At 45.2% G+C, this 9251-nt stretch overlaps 1 protein-coding gene across 3 annotated transcripts in view; it reads left to right on the plus strand.

The window, feature by feature from the left end:
• Nucleotides 1-96: 96 nt before the first annotated feature.
• The window catches only part of SNN (stannin), a 16265-nt gene continuing 7110 nt past the window's right edge, over nucleotides 97-9251 (plus strand). Inside the window, exons 1-3 of one of the 3 annotated variants that reach the window (XM_025203368.1) lie at nucleotides 103-121; nucleotides 2682-2738; nucleotides 6589-6740. The gene's annotated coding sequence lies outside the window, so the exon portion shown is untranslated. Of the gene's footprint in view, nucleotides 122-2078; nucleotides 2739-6588; nucleotides 6741-9251 lie in introns of those variants that run through there. The other 2 variants (XM_006015518.3, XM_025203362.1) reach the window with 2 other exon arrangements.

Consider the following 9251-nt stretch of genomic DNA (forward strand, 5'->3'; position numbering starts at 1 on the left):
CTGCCCAGCTCGCTGCCACCTGCGAGGACGCTGCCCCGGGCCCGGCGGCCTCCTGTGCAGGGCCTCGCGCAGCCGAGACGGGCCCTGCGGCCCCGGGTGTCCGGGCAAAACATAGAAGCCAGTAAGTTCTGTTGAAGGAGGCTGGAGGGGGAGGAAACCTGAGCCTGGGGAGCGAGTGGGGAGGCTCGTCAATAAATATTGCCCCGGAAACCTTCAGAGCGGAGCTCGCGGCCCTGTTGGGAAGGGAGCAGGGCAGGGCAGGGCAAAAGGTGGGAGTAAGGCCCACTGCGGCCAGGGCTTGGTGAGGCAGCACAGGCTGAAAAGGATGAAGTCGAGCTGTAGAAAGCCAGCTCGGTGCCGAACCATTGTGGTCTTAGTGGGCCTGTTGTTAGGGCAACACAGTTAATTATTTTAAAGAATAGAGTGAAATCCAGTTCGTTTGACAGAAATGGGGTGTGTAACTGGGCCATACTTAAGTAGACCGAAGCATTGGTTCTTTGGCTGGAGACCAATCCCGCTCGCATAAGTAAACATTTGTCTATAGATGTCAGTGGAAGCAAGCTTGAGGCGTTAAAACTAGCGGTATTCTCACATGCTAGAGACGCTTAATACAGTGATGAAGTCTGGTAACAGTTTAAAAATGCTTTGGTGTAGTGTGCATGATACCTGTGAGAAGTGTGGGGTGGGGGACATGGTGCTGTCACTGGTCTGGCTTCCACGCATTTGTCCTGGTCTCTACTACAGTGATGGGAAGTGTCTGGTTTAATTTGGTTCCAGGTGCTCTGTACTGCTGTAGTAGCACTACCTACACCAAACCATGGCTTTTAGAGAACACAGGTATCAGTTTGTAATGCCATGTGTGTGCCTGGCCTTCCTCAGCTGCTACTTTTTACTAGAAAATGAGCTCTGTTTGAAGGGGAAAAAACTCATGCATCAGCAATAGTTTCAGAAATGGTCTTTGTTCACTTAAAGTTGCGCTCCATCCAGGTGTCAGTGCTATCTGCTTGGGACTTAAATCCAAGTTAGTAGAGTTGAACCAGAACGTTCTGGCCACTTATTTGAGGCCAGTGGAAACTACTACTTTTTTTTTTTTTCCCCTAGCTGTGTGCAGCTAATCTCAGCACTCATGAATATCTGTAGTTGACACGAGTTTTTACACCCTCAAGATTGAGCAGTGGAGGTGCTAGTACATACACTGTTTATAAATAGTATATTTGCAACTCAGATTCTCTTTTCACTTCTTTTTCTACTTGTTTTAGCAGATTAACTTTCTTCCGTTATGAATTTGCAAAAGCAGTCAAATTTATCCATTTCTAGATATGGAATAAAATGTGGGCTGCTGGCAGGGAACTATGATGTGCACAATGCTCTAAGCTGCCTTTTTTGCCTAGTTTTAAAATCCTCCACAAAACGGACAACCAGCACAACAGGAGCACTATGCTACCCTCTATTAACAGGCTTTCTAGTATCTGTTTGGACTTACCTTTTTTAATGTTGGATTTAAGATCCATTACCATTAGTCTATTTAAACCAAACCAGATGTTAAAAACATCAGAAGTATTTACACTTAATTGTAATACCCTGCTTCTCTTCCTTATCCCCACCCCCTTAAATTCTTAACTGAAATACTGAACAACAAAAAAGACATTCATTGAAGTCTCAAATATATCAAACCAGTTCAGCACACTAATCGAAGGATTTAGATTTTGAAAACAAGCTTGCTTTTTAAGCCTTTTTCGAGACACTACTCCATATATTTTAAGCAGGAATGGACTTTCAGGGACTTTTTTTAAATTCTGGTTGTTGCTGTCAACTCTGTGGCAGAATGTCTGCAGTTCAAAAATCAGTAATATTTTTCTTAACAAAGAAAATAGTCATCAAGCAAGATAGACTGTGTTCATTACATCCCCTTCTTGCATCCTGTTGTTGACAAAATGAGAGATTGCTCAAATGGTTGAAGGATGTGCACTACAAACTGGCTTTTCTAGCAGCAGAAGTCATTGTGCAGCATAACAAATGCTGCCTCGCCACAAAGCTGGGCCCTTTAGATCTTTTGAATAACTGAGTATAGGAAGGCTTATCAGGGGACTACCTCACTTACCTTCTGCAAATAAGCGATCCTTTGAACCAAAAGCTTTCCACTTGGCTCGGAAGACTCGGATCTAAAGTCTTGGAGCACAGCGATGCCAGAGCCAGCATGGTTTGTGCGCCATCTTAAAATGTAACTTGCTTCCAGCAGCCTAGAGTGAATATACTGCAGGTAAATGTAGAGGGGTTTTATGGTTTGTGTTGTTTTTTGTTTTAAAGTAAGAAGTTGTACGTTACATGTCAACACTATGGGTAATATAGACTATCATAGAAAGCTGCTTTGACCTGAGTACCATTCTGGTTATATAGACAAAAAATGTATGTACAGACTGATGGGTCAGACCTCTCCAATTCAAAGAGCCCAGCAAGGAAAGCCTATCCCTTAGCAATAAGTTAGATAAATGGTGCTCAAGAGCTAGAATTTTGTGGCTTTGTCCTTACTGATGTCAGATGGTCTTCCTTTTGCATCACTTTCTGGACTTCTGAACTGATGGCTAGCAGGGGTAGAATGAGTATATCCTGCAATGTTAAGATAACTGTTTGACCATGGTTTTGGTTTTTTGTTTTTTTTTTTTTTTTTTTATCATCCATAGTGTGGTGTCTAGCTTACCAGTCAACTGCCTGGAGTTATCCTTTACCCCAAATACTTGGTAAGATGGCATACTGAATGTTTTGATGATGGTTTGTGTGTTTTTTATTTTATTTTATTTTATTTTTTTTATTTTTTGCACCAAGACTTGCTGAAATAGATCTATCCCATCAGGTGAGTGTCACTATATAAAAGTAAGCCTGGCAGGAAGCTGTGAATGTGGTCGGTTAAATCAGTCGGGAGAGGTTAAGTGCCAGAAGCTGCAAGACAATTAGTGAAGCAAAGAGCAAAACTGAAGCAAGAAAATGAGGATTTGCTCAGTGTGTGTGTCTTATGAAGATGCAGAGAAGGGAGAGAAGCTGGGGCTAGTTGGGGAACTACTTAAAGGGAGAGCTGGAGTTACTGAGCAACTAGATTTGGGGCTGTTGTGTAGGAGTTTAAGGAAAGATTGCTTTTCGTTGGGGAAAAGACACTGGATTGTGCAGAACCTCCATAAAACACAAGATCAGACTCTCTAGAGAACCCAGGTCTTCATGTTAATTCCATTTGATTGCTGGTGCAAAGACCAGGGTGATACGGCTTAGAAACAGTACTGAGTGAAGGCTGTAAGTAGCTTGTAGCAGGATTCAACCCTCTTAAATTCTTTGCTAAACTAAGCAGAGCACACCATTGCATGAGCTAGAGGCATACCAAAACTAGGTATGTTTAACTGAGGCATGTGGCGAAAAACCAGCTCTGCCACAATGGGAGTGATGGACTGTATTTGCCAATGAGGTTAGACTGTAGTTTTAGCCTTTGAAAGCACACTATGATGTCAACTTGCTCATGTTACATGATCACAAAAGGAGAAGAAAAACACAACACCAAGCCTACCCAGTTGAGCACTAGAGTAAGAAAGTAGACTACTTGGAGCCATGCTTAACCAATCCTTACATTCTAATAGGGTCTTCAAGGCTTCTTGAGCATGCCCAGAGATGGTCTTGTCTTAACCCTCCCCTTACAAATATGGTTTACAGTACCAAGTGCAGTACAGGAGTAAATTACTTCTCTCTACCTCACTGCTAAATGGATTCTGTGGCATAACCCAGAATCCTTGAAAATGCCTCAGTTGGGATCAGGGTCCGATTGTACTATGCACTGTAGTGACACAGAGACAGTATCTTCAAATGTCCCTCAAAAGTCTTTTGCACAGGGAACTGGTATGGGGTCTGGAGGTACTGTAATACCAGCCCAGCACCTGAAGTGTCAAGGCTGGCTCTGGCCCCTTCCCCTTGGTACCAAAAATGCTTGATCACAGATGCTGGCTACCACAAGGATAAGTTAGTATAGCTCCTCTGAAATAAGATTTATGCTATTGCATGAATTCCCACTCAGTGCTAATTCTCTCAAGTCATAGTGAGTCACAACGTTGAATCCATTTTGACTTCCTCTTCACTCCCACAGCTGAGCTTTGTCCCATTTCCAGTGAGTCCTGCTTTTTAATCATCCTTTAATGTCTGGCAAACCTCACCAAACAGGGGCTTCAAACAGCTTACCCAGAATCCCTGTCACCTTCTGTCTTGGCTTATTGTATATGCTTAGTGTGTCCCTGCCCTCTGAGGTGGAACAAGACCAGGTAGCCTTATTCCTCATCTGCATATTAATTTTTGGAGAATCCCAGGTGAGAAGAACACCTGGTTCCAGTCATGAGTGGTGGGCTAATTAGCGCATGAATCCTCTGCTTTAAGTAAGTGTGGGGAGGGGTTGGCATAATCTGAGCATCACCATGGCCTGAAATGCTGTAGACCTTGCTGGAGCCCAGCCCAGTAAACGATATGCTAAATTATGAGCCTTTTGGCTTTGGACCACATACAGTTTGTAGTATACTCTGGGTCTTTTGGCTAAGATCAAGTGAAACAGGGAGCATCTGAACCCCAAGTTCTGTGGGCCTTGGGCTTGCATGTAGGATACCTGCCTTTATTTGGGGCGTAGCCAAAGCTCCAGATTCAATCTGGGAGGGAGGATACTTGACTTTGTCCAGTTGAATTTGGAACTGATTTGGCCTTGATAAAAATAATCATAATAAGTAGGTGCAAAACTGCTTCTTAAGTGTGTTTTAGGTAGCACCTGTGCTAAAACTTGGAGTAGTTTTAAGAAAAAAATCTTAGTAGTAAACTGCATTAATTCTGTATTGGTGAAGTCCATGAATACCCATAGTAATTTGCCTATATAAATAAATTATTGGCGGTCTTCTTCTTTGATTAAATATGGTAATACCTGATCAAAGCAGTTGAGATGGCAAATCAATGGCAAAGGGGGGGGGGGGAGAGGAGGAGGGGAAACAGGGGGGTTCCCTTGCCCCTTCCATAAGTGACCTGTTAAACATTCCCTTTTATAGTGATCAGAATCCTAGCTTTATATTCTGGCAGTTTACAGGATAACTTAAAGCAATTTTGCATAAAGGCATGCTACAAAAAAACAAAACAAAATAATATCCAAGCAGCAGAAGGGGTTGTTTCCTGTGGATTCCTGTTCAGTGCTGTACACTACTAGAGCAGTACTGATTATGTACCATGAATATCAGATCATACTTGAGACTAAAAAAAAAAAAAATGTAGTGGCAAACAGATTTGGCTGTAGCCTGGTGTTTGTAAAGTTTAGAACAATTAATTCAGAATAGCGTGTGACCCCCAACTTGAAAGTCACGGAACTGGTGGCATAATGCCAGCAGTGTGCTCTGAATACGAGATTCAGTCTAACATTAATTTGTTTCGAAAAGAGAATAGACTTTCCATGTGCTTAATGAGTCTATGCAGACTTCTATGGCACAAGGTTCCCTTGTTCTCTTGCTGCTTTATGTTCAAGAAATAAATGTTTAAAACAGTCCAGGTTCCAATTCTTAACAACCTGGGTACAAGGTCCTGCTTCCCTGTACTTGGAGGCCTACAGCAACCAGTAAGCTCTACAAGTCTGCATGCCATCTATGTGCAATTCGGAGAAGTTGATGGTTTAAGTGATAACCTCATGGGGAGGAAGGGAGAGAATTTCATGACCTTATCTTTAGTCTTCTGGGTCAGTTCCAAAACTATGCAGTAGCTTGAAAGCTTTGACCTCCCTCCACCCTCTTTTTTGAGCTACCTAAATAGTAACATTAACAGCTCCCAGTGGATTTGAGCTGTCTTGCATGTTGCCAGAGCCCTACTAGAGTTGTTATAAAACCTTGGCGGTGACCAGCAAAGAAATGCAACCCACTTCTGTTTTTCTGCTGTGATGCATCATTCTAAAAAAAATTTCAGGACACCAAATACAGGCTTATTTCTGAGCCCTTAAGTGAAGAGCTTTATCCTACAAAGTTAAAATAGTTGGGAAAGAGAGAGATCCTTCCCCAGCACCTTTTTCTTTTTTAAAAAACAAACAACCTCTCCTTTTCTATCTCTTTCCCCCCTCCCCCCCCCCAAAACAAACAAAACCACACACAACTGCCCTACCAGTTCTCTTCATTAAGACTTCCAGAGTTCATGAAGATTTCAGACCTTTTCAAAAGGTAAGGGCTAATTCTACTGCAGATACAGGCAAAAATTCATCTGACTTCAAAGCTGCCCATATCCAGTAGGAGGACCGCTCCGACCAGAGGATTTTAGCATATATTCTAGACCTCATTATTACCTTGGTTGTCCCCCAGTTAGCTTAAGAGAGCTCCTTAAAGAACTAAATTGGTATCTTTTTAATTGAATTAAAATAGCAGTTAGTGGCCTGCTTGAATACCTTTTGCCAAAGCAGCTAGGATACACTTCCTGGCCAAGTGAAGTCTGGCCAAATTAACTTTAAGTGCCAGTTTGTTTCCCGGGGGGGGGGGAAGCATATATCCTACCCCCAAGGTGCCTTCTATACTGTAGTTCTGTGCACCCTGCCCAATTTTCTTTCCATTTCAGTGGGAGACAAACTGCTGAAGCAACCTACTTCATTCTGTTTAAAGTTACTGTATTAAGTGTAAACATCTGCATTTATCAGAAGAACAATCTATTGCAACAGAACTCCTCAGTGCAACAGAACAGCCATTTTCTGAACATAGCTACACGCTGCTGTGAGTTCACACAAGTTCTTCATGAAAATTCTTCTGCTGCAGACCTTGGGGGACAAAGGGGAGGATGGGAAAGCTGTCTTGAATATGAAAGAGTTTGGAAACGACAGGAATTTCTTATCCTTTCTACAAGGAAGGCTAGAATTCTCAGTCCTAAAATGCATCATACCTTGTGTTGGGGCCCAGCAGATTATTACTGTGTTTGTCATAAGGTGAAGCAGATGGGTTGGAGTCCAGCCAGAACTTTATCACTTACCTGCAGCACTTCCTCAAACCCCTAACTCTGCTTCCAACTTCAGCTTCTGTTGTAAGGATTTATATATCCCAGGAGTGCCACACGGATTGACAATTGATGCAGCTGAGAGACTCAGCGAACCATGGCTGGGTTAGCACGGTTCTGTGTGAGGTCTTTAGGGACTAGGAAACAGTGACCAGCACTAGGGGTCACCTACAAATAATGCATCTGCCAGTACATATAGGATGAAGAATGGGGGAAGCAGGAACAATACTTGCTACTAGGATATACTAACCTTTTCTGTCCACTTCACTTGAGCAGCAGTCATAGTGAAACCACTCAAATAACTCCTCTCTAGACAAGGGTAAGAAAAGCTCTTTTTCTGGAAAGGTATTTAGAGCCCACTGGAGACCTGCTTTGTTAGGAAGAAATCAAATCCACATTTTTCAGTGATTAAAATGAATGCCACTTATGTAGGTATCAGTTGAATACCATGTTTTATTGATGAATTTACAATTTTTAAAGCAGTTTGGAAGCCTAACAGTGTCTTAATCATTACAAACGAAATACATTCTAAATACCTATATATTTTGGCACTTAATATTGACTTTTTTTATCATGGAAAATCAGAGCTTCTTTCCAGTTTTGCTCTTCTCTTCTCTCCTCCCCACCCTGCTTTATGGCACTGAGCAGCCCTGATCCATCAGTGCCCCGCCCCTGCCTTTTCCCAACCTGCAGCCTGCCCTGTCTGCACTGGGGCCCCCCACTTCTGACCTGCAGCTCCCTGCCCAGCCCTGCTGGAGGGGGCCTTCAGCTGCCTGGGCTATAGGACCCAGAAGCTACTTCCTGCCTGTTCCCTGCTCTGCAGCTGGCCAGCAGTGCCTGAGCCCTGGCTGTTGCGCGCAGGAGCCAGGCACCCACGATGGGCAACATAGCCAGAGCAGAGCTGAGTGGAGCCCATGGGGAGCAGGCGAGGATGTGTGCTTCCCAACCTGCTGCCTCCTCCACCCCAGGGGCGTTCATGGCTCAGTGGGCAGGAACTGGCATGAGAGGGTAGGGAGACTTGGTGCTGGAGCCCTGCACCAGCCATGCCGCCATCGTGAGGCGCCCTCTGCCTGCCCTGCACCAGCAGGGGCCATGGAACAGAGCTACGTGTGCAGCAGCATTGAGCCTCTCTGCCCTGCCACTCTACCCTGCTCAGCTGTGGAGGTGACCAGGTTGCAGCCCCATGTCCCACTGCGAGTGTACAAATCTAGGTGGGGCATGCGTGCCCCCATGCCCCCTGATGTGTCATCTCTGGCACCTGACCCCTCTATGGGAGTGTACACAGGAACAGGGAGCTGTCCCCCCTCCTGTCCCCTGGACGAGCTGCCCATGGCTTCATCCTGCTCCCCCAGTCAGGTCCTACAGCCGCACGTTCCTGCCCTGGGCGCTGCCCCAGCTGGGCAGTGGTCCCTAGTCCTAGCTCAGCCACCAACCCTGCTCCACTCCCTCCTTCACCATGGAGCTTGGCACAAGCCACCAGTGCTGCATCAATCTGGGTGTGTGGTGGTTTGTTTTTTTTAATGTATGCTAACAAATCTGACCTGTTACCTAGATCTTTCCAATTACCCTGTTTCAAATTCTGTTTTCCCCTTAGAAAAATTATAGTATCTGATTAAACTGAGAAAGGGGGAAGGGGTCACATATTTGTCCTACTTTTGTGTGCAAAAGGGAAAAGCAAGTCCGTCTCCAGTTCTACTTGGCGGGAATGTCTGCTGCAGCCTGCGGTGCAGAGAGTTACATCACTAGATTGAAATGAGCTAGGCCTGGGTACAGCAGCACAAAAGCTGGGCTGGGCTGGGCTGGCACACTGCTTCTCGGAAGCAGCTTAGGTGCAGAATAAATGAGCCCATGCGACTGCACTGCCACAGCTGGGCTACTGGTGCTCAGTGTAACTGCTTTGTGCATACTACACTGCAGTGTAGCTTAGTCCTTATATGAATTCACTTAGGGTTCCCATACTTCCAGTTCCAAAAAAGAGGACATCAGTCATGGGGGGTGGGGATATGCCAGTGCCCTGCCTCTGCTCATTCTGTTGTCCCTCGCTCCAAAGTCCCAGCCCTGCTGCTGCCCCTCACTCCCAACCCACTGACTCCTTGTCCTACTAGTGCCCTGCAGTCCCAGACTGCAGAACCCTGACCCTCTGGGCCATGCTGGTGCCCCTTACTCTCAAACCACAGCCCCCCCCCCCCACCCCCCCCGGTACCCCTCACTCACAACCCCGACACTGCCAGTGC

This window comes from Alligator sinensis, unplaced genomic scaffold, assembly GCF_000455745.1.
Source record: "Alligator sinensis unplaced genomic scaffold, ASM45574v1 scaffold73_1, whole genome shotgun sequence".
Classification (NCBI taxonomy): Eukaryota; Metazoa; Chordata; order Crocodylia; family Alligatoridae; genus Alligator; species Alligator sinensis.